Source organism: Gossypium hirsutum, chromosome A05, assembly GCF_007990345.1.
Source record: "Gossypium hirsutum isolate 1008001.06 chromosome A05, Gossypium_hirsutum_v2.1, whole genome shotgun sequence".
Lineage (NCBI taxonomy): Eukaryota > Viridiplantae > Streptophyta > Magnoliopsida > Malvales > Malvaceae > Gossypium > Gossypium hirsutum.
Window position 1 is genome coordinate 70,597,623 of NC_053428.1, and position 12,397 is coordinate 70,610,019.

General features: G+C 35.3%; 1 non-coding gene across 1 annotated transcript; it reads right to left on the minus strand.

Annotated features, from left to right (window-relative positions):
* Positions 1 to 10,475: 10,475 nt before the first annotated feature.
* LOC121229857 (small nucleolar RNA R71) lies at positions 10,476 to 10,582 on the minus strand. Its single transcript, XR_005927812.1, has one exon. It is a non-coding gene; the product is annotated as a small nucleolar RNA R71 (small nucleolar RNA).
* Between the last annotated feature and the right edge of the window lie 1,815 nt (positions 10,583 to 12,397).

Below are 12,397 nucleotides of genomic sequence, written 5' to 3' on the forward strand. Positions count from 1 at the left end.
TCATATTGGTTGATCCTGTATTAATTAAACCCTTTCTCCAAGATCAAGTAGTTAATCATGGATTAAGCAATCAAATAGCACTCAACTGCTTTCATTTTTATTTTTACATATTCAAATCGTAGCATTGCCTAATCAAGGATTGGTAGAAGAAAAAAGATTGCCTAAAAATGCAAGTGGTCTCTTAGATTCACTACCCACAAATGCCTTCAATTATGAGGACTAATTTCCTTCAACGTTAAAACTCGACTTGAAGTGAGGTGAAGATTACTTTGCTCCAACTAAATTAAGCTTAATCTCATTAAATTATTCGTAAATTTATGTTTTGATTATTTATCTTCAAAAAGTTATAAAATAATTATTAAACTATTAGAAAGAAATTTTCATTTAAGTCATTGGATTGTTAGGCTTTTTTTTTTAAATAAAAAAGTCTTACTTACTAATGAGCTCCAAGTAAGGGTGAGTAAAACTCGATTCGGCTCGAAAAAATTTAAAAAAAATTGAATTTTAAGTTATTCGAATTAATCGAGTTGTTTAAGTCAACTGAATTTTTTTTTGAATTTTAAGTTCGAATCGAGTTTGATTTTCAAATTCGAATAACTCGAATAATTCGAATAAACCGAATATCAAATTATAATATTTTACATTTTTACCCTAAACTCCCAAACTCCCAAACCTCTTTACTTTCCACCCAAAACTTTTACTCTCCTCTCATCCTACCCCTCTTCTACCCCAAACCCATCCCCCCTCTCCCAATTTTTTTTGAATATTTCCCCCACAAAATTTTACTCCCCTATTTATTTTCCCCCAAAATTTTACTCCCTCAACCCCTAAAACTTTTGTATCTCCCTAAACTTTTACTTCTCACCCTTTACCCCCAAATCAAAAATTAAAATAATCCAAAAAAATCCCTAAACCTAAATAGTAATAAATTTATTTATATCTACTATTTATATTATTAAATTAAATTTCATATTTTGTACTATTTATATTATTAAATTGTTTAATCATATTGAATCTTTATAATTTTTTGTTAAAATTGAATTATTTATGATGCCATAAAATATTCGTTTTAAAATTTTATGTTGGTATTAATTTGATATTTTATCTTTAAGATAACTTTTATTAAAAAATCACATTTTTTACATTTAATATATTTTTTAATCTGAAAATATATAGTGACAAGAATAAGAAGATAATTGAAGCAACTAAGTAAGTAAAGAAGCTAACTCGTATATAAAAGATTAATAAATAAATTATAAAGGGATGAAAGTTAATAACAAATTTGATTACGGTGGGTGACAGTAATTACAAGGACTCAAAATATTTTTTTTAATTTAACTCGAACAAATATATTTGATTCAATTCGAATTTCATCTCACTCTACTTGATTCGAGAAAAATTCAAATCGAGTTAGGATGATGAAATAGGATTCGTCAACTCAATTACTTGAATTTTTTTTATTCGATTCGACCGAATGCTCACCCCTAGCTCCAAATGGCGATTTAACAATCAATACGGCACATCAATATTCATCAATGAGCAGAAGAACATACCTTAGGTCCAAGTTGATTTGATAATCAGGCTTCGTTTGTTTGCCAATAAAACATTTTCCGAAAAAGCTTTTTAGCCTTTTCCAGTGTTTGTTTGACTGAAAATAATTTCCTAAGGTAAAATGTATTACAAAACATGGGAAAAGAAGCCCTTAATTTAGGAAAATGTCTTACCCCCTTTTTTTATTTCGGTAAGACATTTTCAAGAAAAGAAGCCAACACTGATCTTCCCTTTCTCTTTCCCCTCCCCCATACTTGACACCCCGATCTTCTACTTGTCGTCAAGCAACAACGATTCTCAACACCAGACACCAGCGTTCATCTTTGATTTTCCTCATCTTCGTCTTTCGTTGTCAAAATCTGCACCGGAGTTCATCTTTCTCTCTTCAAGGTAAGAACGAAAAAAATTGATATAGGGAAACGGTGTTGTCTTTTCTGATGTTCAACTTTGGTTTGTCGCTAGTCGGTTTGAGGGAGGAAAAAAAAAGAAACATGTGTTAACTGTAGTTGATATAATATCTATGGGATTTTGACAGGATATCTATATGTTAAACAAATTTGAAAGCTAATGTTCTACTGTTTGTTACAGAAATACAGGACCATAAAACAAAAATCCTCTAGTTTCATGTACCCATTTTTCCTCATTACAGATTCTAGCCCAAGAAAAGAACATCTTTCGCCAGTAGGGTCTAAAATATTGTTTGGCAAATCGAATGTTGGAACTTGATTGAAACTTAAAATTTTTCTAATTTTTCTAATATAGTGTAAATTGTTCTAAATGATGTGAAGATTATGCTACTTAACAACTAGAAAACTTTTCTAAATGATGTAGATTGCTTCAGAAAGTTGTTGTAGCTATAGGAAATTTGATCACAGTGCTTACTGTTTGTAACACCCTAAACCCGACCTAGACGTTATGGCCGAATCTGGCGGTGTCACATAGAATGGGATTTGTGATCAAATTTATCAAGTTAAAAACTGTTTCCGTTTATTAGCTTCTATTTATCTCTAGTCAATTTCAAAATTGTTTCCTCATTCATTTGGTCTGTTTTTAAACCTATTTTGTAACGGAAGCTTTTAAAACCATGATATTTTAAGAAAACCGTTTGCATTTAGGAAAACGTTGTTTTTCAATCAAACCGAGTTTTGCAATTTAAAAGTCCATAAGAAAAAGAACAATTAAAATCCAAAATAAAAGCAAACAGTTCAAAAGTCCCAAATTACATCAAAATACCCCAAAAGAATAAGAAATAAAAACCGTAAATGAAATTAAAACCGTTCAGTGGACATGTAGTCACCGTAGAGTCCTCCGTCGCATCGAATCTGTCTAATACTGGGGATTACCTGTACAGATAAAATAGAAAGGGGTGAGCTTACGTAAACTCAATGTGTAATCCCCACAGAAGACATGCATACAATCAAACAATAGGTATCAGTCAAATGTAGTCTGGGCCTAAGCCCATTATAGATTCAAATATAGTTCCATATATAAATTAGGGCCTTAGCCCATCAGTATGCATACAGTATCAGAAATCAGTATCCAACCCACCAACCTTTACACACCATCTCCGACCATCCCTACATATCATGTTGGGTTTAAAACACCCACCCAACCCTACACACCAAGTCGTACCGAATGCAGCGCTGATCAGTAATATTGTAGGTGAGTTTCCAGATAATAGGCATGAAAGACTTTTAGTACACTTCCTCTAATAATCAATCATCCCACCCCAATGCAGATGCAACTAAATGCTGACATACATAATTAGATGTTTACATGCTAACATTCAGTCTTACACACACAAATCAATAATCATGCATAGATTTAGCATACTCAGTACATACATGGTATATTCAGTTCACATGATTTGGGGTCTAAGTAGCGCTTACCGACCCTACAGTAGGTTCACAGTCGACTTAGGTGACCCGTGCAGCCTTAGGAAACATTTTAGCTAAATGGGCCCACATGCCCATGTGCCTACACGTCTAGATTGGCCTTAGCCCGTGTGGATCACACAGCCTGACCCAAATTTCTACATGCCCGTGTGGACTACCTGTGTGGGCCCACACGCTCATGTGTTGCACACAGCCCAATTCGGTCAAGCCCGTGTGTCGCATACAGCCTACCTGGTTATCACATGGCTATGTCTAGCAGACGGCCTGGCCTTCACTGATCACACGCTCGTGTCGTCGAACACAGCCTACCACACAACAATGTGGCGTTGACAGAAAGGTTTTCAAATTTTATCGAAAACACATTTTCTTGCAATTTGAGTACACACCTAGTATCGGTTTGATGCAAAAGCACTCCTAAACCTCCTGAAACCTAAAAATAGCGTGTCCAAATACCCAATTTCAGTATTACCTTTGAAAATTTAACGAAACTATACTACGAACAGTAACTCACCACATACAACAATACATCCAAAAACATACAAGTGACGGAACAAAACCCTAACACTTAATCCACTGCAGGAGCACCAACAGAATCTTGATTTTCCCCTAATAGAAAATCAACATAAACCCCCATCAAAATCAAACCATAAAACAAAAAATGGTGACAAAACAAAACTTACCAATGAACGCAATCAGCAGTTGTAAGAGGAACACAACAGTAATCGAACAAAAGCAAAAAGAAATTGGAGTTAAAGAGTATGAGAAGAAAGGAAAAAAATGGTAGGAAGGGATTTTGAGAAATAGTAAACACAATTGATCAGATTCTGATAACCCCCTCCTAATTTTCCTCCCACTAACCCACAACCACTCACTATTCAGAATTTCTATTTAACCGAAACTCTTCTAGGCAACAGAACAAAATTAATACCGACGCTAACGCAAGGATTCAAAGACAGGACCTCCAACAAATCAACACCCTTACCACTCGAACCAGCAGGCTCATTCTGTTATAGAATTACAAATAATTTAATATAAGCCCGCCGAACAGAAATAGGGCTTAATTTCAAAAATTAACAAAATTTTTCCAAGCTAAGGCTTGAACTTGGGACCTGTCACACACACTTAGAACACTTAACCACTGAAGCAGATACATAATTGTGTCACATTTTCACAAAAGCCGAAATAAGAATTTTGGGGCGTTACAACTCTACCCCCTAAAAGAAAATTTCGGCCTCGAAATTTACCTGATCAGAACAGATGAGGATACTGCTGACGCATCGCATTCTCAGGCTCCCACGTGGCCTCCTCAGTGCTATGATTCCACCACAGCACCTTCACTAATAGGATAGACTTCTTCTGAAGAACCTTTACATCTCAATTTAGAATCCGAACCAGCTCTTTCTCAAAGGTCAAATCTGGCCTAACCTAAATCTCCTCAATAGGGACAATATGAGTAGGATCAGAGCGGTAACGTCTCAACATCTAAACATAGAATACGTTATGAATACAGTCTAGCTCTAGAGGTAACTCCAACTGATACATGACCAGTCTCACTCGCTTTAAAATTCGGTAAGGCCGAATAAACCTAGGGCTCAACTTGCTCTTACGATCGAACCTCAAAACCTTCTTTCATGGCGAAACCTTAAGAAACACAAAGTCCCCCACAGAATACACAATCTCACATCTCTTCAGATCAGCATAAGTTTTCTGTCTGTCAGAAGCAGTCTTTAGACGATCCCGAATCAGTCTAACCTTATCCTCAGTCTCAGAAACCAACTCAGGACCCAAAACTCGACGTTTGCCCAACTCAGTCCAACACAAAGAAGTATGACACTTACGACCATACAGAGTTTTGTAAGGTGCCATCTGAATACTCGACTGGAAGCTGTTATTGTAGGCGAACTAGGCTAGCGGCAGATAATCATCCCAACTGCCTCTGTAATAAGCCCAATTTGCCCAGGCCCAATAAACAAAAAACAACAATATACCCAAACCCAAAATTAAAAAACCCTAGCCCAAACCTAATAGGCCCAAAACTCTAAAATTTTCAAAAAAACCTAGCCCCTAGTTCTACTGCCTCCTCTAGCCTCTACCACTGCCAGCACCACCCTCGTCACATCAGTCACTTGCTCCATTGCCACCATCACCACTTGCAAAACAAAAGAAGAAAGGACAGAAAAAGCAGAGAAGCAATAGAAATAAAAAATTAAAATGTATTTTGGCTATAAAAGCCACAAAAAAATTCATGTAGAGAGGTTCTTTTTTACAATCAATAAAAAAAAACAAAGTTCACAAAAGAAACAAAGCAAGAAACGCAGAGAAAGAAACTGAATTAGATTAAGGTGGTTTTTTTATTTTTTCTCTTTTTTCAATTCTGTTCTTATATATACACATATAATAAAAAAACACAAAAATGAGAAAAGGATTACCTGTTTTTCGATCGCCGGAGAAAAAAGAAAATTTTTGACTTTTCGGCTGCCGTAGACGGAGGCACAGTCTTTGGCCACCGGCGGTCGATGCGGCGGCCGATGACCGGAGCCTTCAAAGGGGGAGAGGGAATGAGAGAGTTTTCTCAGTTTTTTTTTTAAAGAAAAATGCATAATGAATTTTTTTTAAAAATTTTAACTTTTATAAGGATCAGAAAAGACGCTGTTTTGGTCCATTGCCTTCAGCGCCAAAACGACGTTGTTTTGAGTTGGATCGGACCAACCTGACCCAAACCGAACCGCCTAGGATCCCCGTGTTTTTGGACGAAGGGGCTATTTGCGCCCTTAGTCTTTCCGCTTTTGAGGCTGGTTACAATTAGATCCTATCCTATTTTTTTATTTTTAATTTTGCCACAAACTTTCATTTTTCTTTCAATTTGGTCCACCTTGAAGCTGCGCGCTTTAGAGGGTGGGATATTTCCTATTTTGGTCATTCTTTGTTATTGGCGCGTTCAAATTGGTCCTTTTCCTTTTTATTTGTTTTTTATTCGCCCCAAATTTTTGTTTTAACATCCAATTTAGTCCTTTTTTTATTATTTTTTCTATTTTATTATTAAATTAATTACTGTATTATTTTTTTTGTATTTACTTATACGTTATCATTATTTGTATTAAATTAATTAATTTTGCATTATTATTACAATTATTTCTTTTTATATCTATTTACCTAATATCTTTAAATACATTTATTTCATTTTATCTCATCATTTTATTATTTATTTATCCATACCCTTTTATAATTGCAAACTTTAGATTGTTCATGATTTCTTTTATTATTAATATTATTCTCATTATTAACATAATTTTTTAATTTATTTTACACAATATCTATTTGCTCATTCGTTTAATATTAGTTTTTTTTAGTTTCAAGTTTTCAGTTGACTTACCATTTTTTCATTTTTATTTTCGGCTTGTTTGTTTATTTTACTTTATTTTCGATCTTATATATTGTCTTTTATATTAACGCATTTATCTTGTTATGCATATTAGCACCGTAATTTATTTTTACATTTTATTACCAAATTATGTTACATCTTACCCGATACATTAAATTTTGTTTTTAAAATAATCGATACTTCGCGTTTTGAAATTCGAAAAGTCATTCCCTAACTTACAGGATTTCGATTTTCTCAATAAACCCGGATAAACAGACTTTTTTTTTTAAAAATGTGATCTTTTAAAATAATCTCGAGATTCACGAAAGGATCATTTTCTAACTTACGGAATATGGTTTCTCTCTAAAATCGAGATAATCAAATGTCTTTTAAAATAAATTTTTTGGCGTTTATTCTCGTTTCGGGGATTTAAGACATTGTGTCATAACTTACGGGACGTAATTCTTTTTTCTCGATTAACGTAAAGTATGCCCTTTCTCAAAAATTTTCAATATTTTAACAAAGGATCGTTTAAATCTTTTCAAGATTTTCAATTCTCGACACTAAAGACACTAAGTAATCAACTAGGAACCAATTTTGGGCGTATCGAGTATCGAGGGTGCTAATCCTTCCTCGTGCGTAATCGACTCCCGAACCCATTTTCTAGATTTTGTAGACCAAAATCATCATTTTAGTAAATTTAAAATGATTAAATTACGAGGTGATCTGATCATACCTAAATAAAAGGATTGGAGGCGACTCTTATGTTCGTTTTCGTTTTCAAAATCAAAGTCGACTCATTTTTCAAAAAAATTGTTTCGACAACTTGGCGACTCCGCTGGGGAACCCAAAATAAGTGAGTCAAGCCACGAGTTGATTACTTTTTGTCTCTTTGTGAAAAATTGAAAACTTGGTTTAAATTTACAATCCTTTCGTTGCATTTCATCTGTCTTTGTTGCGATCTTCATTATTTTGGTTTATAATTGCTTTACTGGATATATTTCTACACATTGCATCGTATAATCGGTCGATTTTACCCTTTTAAGTGGGAGTAAGAAGCTATTCCTTTGTGAGGTCTTCACCTTTGTATAGGATAGTGGAAACACAAAATTTTATATACTTTTTCATACCCAATTTTCTTAAATTCATGCAAATTCGGTTAAATTCTTGTCAAAAAATAATTAAATATTATAAAATAATTAAGTCATGTTAAAAATATGAACATGGTGAATATATTTAATTTTATACTTAACTTTGACTATTTTCGACAGATTCGTGCAAAGGGTGAAAATTGGCTCGGCTGACACTGTTGAAAGCACAAAATCGAGAAGCAATTTGAAGTATCGAGGCACTTTAATTTCCAGCCGAAGACGGTCCATAAATGTGTATTAATTCATAATTTAATTAATTTTAATTTATTCCCCATTTAATTTGGGTTAAATAAATTATTTTTAATTAATTATAGAGAAAGGGTTCAGTCGAACCGCACTGGTCGAGCTAGATTGAGTGAACCGAACCAACCACTAAATGGGCAGCCCAGAACCGTCCATATGCTGACCCAAATCAGCATTTCAGTTGATTAAATATTCTTGCAAAAAGGCCCTCAAAATACTTCTAAATTGCATTCAAACCCCACCTTAAATTATGGCTTTGTAGATTTGCCCCAAGTTTAAAATAGCGAAGTTGAAACTCTCAACTTTGCCATGTGTGTGGCCGGCCAAGGGAGGGCTCTTTGGCTGCTGGAATTTGCTATTTTTAGCAGCCACAATCAGCTATAAAAGCCACCCCTTGCTGATCATTCAAAGCATCCATCACTTCACATCATTCTCTCATTCCCTCTCTCACTTTCCTCTCATTTTTTCCATTCCCTCTTGTTCAAGTGCCGATTTCTTCTCTTGGGAAAGAGGCTCTTATCAGCCATTTGGAGCAGCAATTTACGTGTTCATAAGCCACTTTGATAGCCAAGGCCAACGAAGAATGAAGAGTGGAGCAACTAGTCAAGCCACGGAAAAAGACCGGATTTGCTTCTTGTTCCCTATCTTTTTAAATTTTGTTGTTGTTTTGACGAACATGGTTATGAATATTTATGCTATTGAAATGGTTATTTTAATCAATTCAGCTTAAATTATGTTTGTGTTGGGTTGATTATATTCTGCCTGCTTGAATTGTAAAAATCGTGTTTATGTTGTTATACGCCTCGGTAAGATGCTTGATTAAGTAAAATCATGCCTAAGTTATTCTTGCGTTACGACTGTGAGGTAACTAATGAATTAATTATTTAAACGGATTGCAATTGTAATTAATTGACACAGTACTTAATCGTTTATTCTTCTAAGGAAGCTGAAGGTTAAATTAGCAATGTATTTGGCGATAGTATTGCCTTGCATAACTTGCAAGATTATTGTGATTAAATTTTTCAAGGTAGGGATGCCTTGTTACTTCACATAGTCTTTTATATGCTTATTAGATTTTATTAATCGTTTGAATTGACATAGGGATATGCAAGAGATTGGTTCAATTTAATGAGTATGTATGTGCAATAACATGCTTGCTTGCTAGAATCTATTTAGTCGGTTGAATTGACCTAGGGATATGTCAAGAGATGAATGGATTTTTGTATGTAAATTTGTTCATAAGTTAGCAAATTACCGGGTTGCTGTGAATTTATTCGTAACAGTGTAAACATGAGTTTAGTAATTCTGAGTTCAAGAAATATAATTAATCCAACACAAGTATGTTACATTGATTAAATCTTATTTGAAATCGTGCACTAGAACTCTTTTGTTTTATTTAAATCATTTACTTAAGTTTTTAAATAGTTTTTGCCCATCTTCTAAAACCAAATTATTTTTACTTCACCAAAGTGTTTTACAATTAATTTCATAAATAATTCTTTTCACAGTCCCTGTGGGTACGATAACTCAACATTTACTTGTCACTTTATTACTTGTTGCGATTCTGTACACTTGCACATTTTTTCTGTCGTTCCAAGATTTTGGCGCCGTTGCCGGGGACTATTTTTAAAAAAGTCATTATTTGTGAATTTGTTAGTCATACATTTCGGTTTATTTTTTTGTTTAATTTTGAACTTAATTAATTTTTCTTTGATAATTTCAGGTGTTTATGAGTATTGACCAGATTATTGACTTACTCCCTGTAGACCCTGAGATAGAACGAACCTTTTGACAGCGAATAAGACAAGCGAATTAGAGAAGGACTGAAGGAATGAATTTTGAGAATATGAATCAAGGAAATGGAGCAAACCTTGTTCAAAATCCTATCCTTATTGCTGACGATAGGGATAGAGCCTTAAGACAATATGCCGTGCTAGTATTTAACGATCTTAATCCGGGCATTAGGAGATCAAAAATCGAGGCACAACAATTCGAGCTAAAGCCAGTCATGTTCCAGATGCTTCAGACAATGGGCCAATTCAGTGGAATGCCTACCGAAGATCCTCATATTCATTTAAGACTATTTATGGAGGTGAGCGATCTTTCAAATTAGTTGGAGTTACCGAAGATACATTACGATTGAAGCTATTCCCGTACTCACTAAGGGACAGAGCTTGATCCTAGTTGAATTCATTGACACCAAACTCAATTTCTACATAGCAAGAGTTAGCCAAAAGATTTCTCATGAAGTATTTCCCGCCTAGCAAGAATGCTAAGTTGAGGAACGAGATCACTACCTTCAAAAAAATGGATGATGAATCCTTGTATGAGGCATGGGAATGATACAAAGAGCTATTACGAAAATGCCCTCACCACGGAATCCCACATTGCATCCAACTTGAGACATTTTATAATGGTCTCAATGGTCACACGAGGATGGTAGTGGATGCTTCTGCTAACGGTGCTCTCCTTTCTAAGTCTTATAATGAGGCTTACAAAATCATCGAGAGGATCGCCAGTAGCAATTATCAATGGCCGACCAATCGAGCTGTGTTAGGAAGACGAGTCGCTGGAATACATGAAGTGGACGCTCTCACTTCACTCACATCTCAGGTATCTTCAATTTCCTCAATGCTTAAGAATCTTACTAATAATGGGTCTAACAGTTTTGCAGCCCAACCACCTCACCAATTTAAGAGTATAGCCTGTGTTTATTATGGGGAAGGACATTTGTTCGAAGAATGTCCACCAAACCCCGAATCCGTATATTACATGGGTAACCAGAACCAAAATCGAGGAAGGCAAGGACTGCAATCCAACTTCTACAACCCATCGTGGCGAAACCACCTGAATTTTTCCTGGAGTAACCCTGGAACCAATAACAACTACGCCCAACCTAGACCAACTCAGTCGCCTAGTTTTTCCCAACAAGTTTAGAAACCAGCTCAGGCTGAATCATCCAATAGCTTAGAGAGTTTATTGAAGGCATACATGGCGAAGAATGATGCCTTAATTCAAATCCAAATAGCTACATTGAAGAATCTAGAAAACCAAATGGGGCAGCTTGCTATTGAACTCAGGAACCGACCACAAGGTGCTTTACCTAGTGATACGGAGAATCCAAGAAATCTGGGGAAGGAACATTGTAAAACGTTGACATTGAGGAGAGAAAAGACAGTAGAGCCCAACACTATCGAAGCTGAAAAGGATTCAGCTGATGCTCAAGACTCAAAGGAAGTTCAGCCGAGTATTGAAATTCCAGTTACACAAGAACCAGAATCTACAAAACCCGATAAGGTAATTCCAGAACCAGCTAATTCTGATAAACTAACAACTCCGTTAGATGCAGAATTGCCGCAGAAAACGAATCAACCAGTTCTAATAAAGAGACCTCCACCACCATACCCTCAAAGACTTCAGAAGAAAAAGCAGGAAATCCAATTCAAGAAATTCCTAGACGTACTCATGCAACTTCATATCAACATCCCGTTGGTTGAAGCGCTTGAACAAATGCCGAACTACTTCAAGTTTATGAAGGATATCCTGTTCAAAAAACGAAGACTTGGAGAATTTGAGACGGTAGCACTAACGAAGGAATGCAGCACATATCTTCAAGACAAACTACCCCCAAAGCTGAAGGATCCTGGTTGTTTTACCATACCTTGCAACATTGGAGCAACATATTGTGGTAAGGCATTATGTGACTTAGGTGCGAGTATTAACTTGATGTCTATGTCAATATTTAGAAAGTTAGGGATAGGTGAAGTTAGACCTACTAAGGTTACACTTCAACTAGCAGATCAATCCTTAGCACATCCAGAAGGAAAAATCGAGGACGTATTGGTATGTGTAGATAAATTTATCTTTCCTGCTGATTTTGTTATCCTAGACTTTCAAGCAGACAAAGAAGTGCCAATTATCTTAGGAAGACCATTCTTAGCAACCGGAAGGACCCTTATAGATGTTTAGAAGTGCGAGCTTACGATGCGTGTTCAGGATGATCAGGTAAAATTTAATGTTTTTAAGTCTATACGATTTCTTGACACAATTGATGATTGTTCTACAGTATCTGGTTTAGAGGATTTAATAGTGGAAAAGGAGCTCAACTATGTTGAAGATCCATTGGAACAAATTCTGACATCAAGTCCTCCAAATGATGAAGAGAAGGATGAATATTTAACTTTGTTAGAAGCTAA